General features: G+C 46.9%; 1 pseudogene; it reads right to left on the bottom strand.

Moving 5' to 3' along the window:
• Nucleotides 1-360: 360 nt before the first annotated feature.
• On the bottom strand, nt 361-538 carry LOC130290083 (U2 spliceosomal RNA; annotated as a pseudogene).
• Nucleotides 539-1,180: the final 642 nt, after the last annotated feature.

Genomic DNA, 1,180 nt, shown 5'->3' on the forward strand with positions numbered 1-1,180 from the left:
CCTAATGGCCACACACACCTCCCCTAGACCGCCAGGAGGGACACCCAGAAGGGCTACCGCATCCTGACAAATCCTGTGGACACACAACACACAAAAAGTGACACAGTGAGACAAAAAGAAATAAATCAGTGAATGTGTGCAGATATACTGCCCGGACATCCGTCCGGATCTATAAAAATTTCTGTGATCCTAGCCAGAAGGCCGGGAATCAAGAGGTGAGTGCCACAAGATGAAGAGATTATGGTGCCCGTGCTTCAACTCAGTGAGCCAGTGAGTTTCGGCACCTCGGGGTCACCACTCCCGAGGTACAAAAGTACCTCAGCTCTAGACCCTCTCAGCCTCATGGCGAGACCCGGAGGGAACAGGTCACATCGGGGCAGCCGTCGAGCTGATTCCTCAGAACCAGCCCCGGAAAGCCCTGGTACACCTGCACCCTCCATGCAGCACCCAGCCCCATACCGGCGTAGTTTGCCACCGGCATGAAAACTGATAAGAACAGATACTACATTTGATCTTAGCCAAAAGGCCGAGAAGCGAAAGTTTCTACCCATCTGCAGACAGCTGTTTTGTGGTTTTGGCCACTCGTCAGTACAGAGCAGGGTGATCTGGCTAAGCTGATACCAGGGAACACTACCTGAATAAGGTGGTGTAATGAGCTGCTTTGCATATTTCCATATATTTAAAAGCCAACCATTAATGGTATTTTATCCTGGCAACATCCTCTTCGGACTGAAACAAATGACGTGTAGCTTTAAGTGGAGATTGAACTGATGAGACTTCGGAGGCTGACAGCTACATCAGACAATGTTTCCTTCATAGCAATTACAGACCTACATGCAAATTAAGAACAGAAGCGATTCTTACAGTGGAGGCATCTGGCGCCACAGCAAGCTCCAAAAACATTCTGTTAGTGACTGTGCAGGTGCCTCAAGCTCTAACATATGTCCAAGCTGTTGATTTGGTGAGTGGTCTGTCACTGGCTCCCGGATGTCACAGTGAGAAATGATTCCACTTGAATCGGGATGAAGATAAAGCGCATCCACCAGACAACAGTTTATATGATTTCATTTGAAGGTGTCGAATGTTCTCTTCTAGTTCTCCTAGTCATGCAGTTCTTACATAGCATATATGTTTACTTACTGAGTACATTGTATTATTGAGGATAAATAAAGAAAGAAAT

The sequence above is a fragment of the Hyla sarda genome, chromosome 8 (genome assembly GCF_029499605.1).
Source record: "Hyla sarda isolate aHylSar1 chromosome 8, aHylSar1.hap1, whole genome shotgun sequence".
In the NCBI taxonomy this organism is placed as follows: Eukaryota; Metazoa; Chordata; class Amphibia; order Anura; family Hylidae; genus Hyla; species Hyla sarda.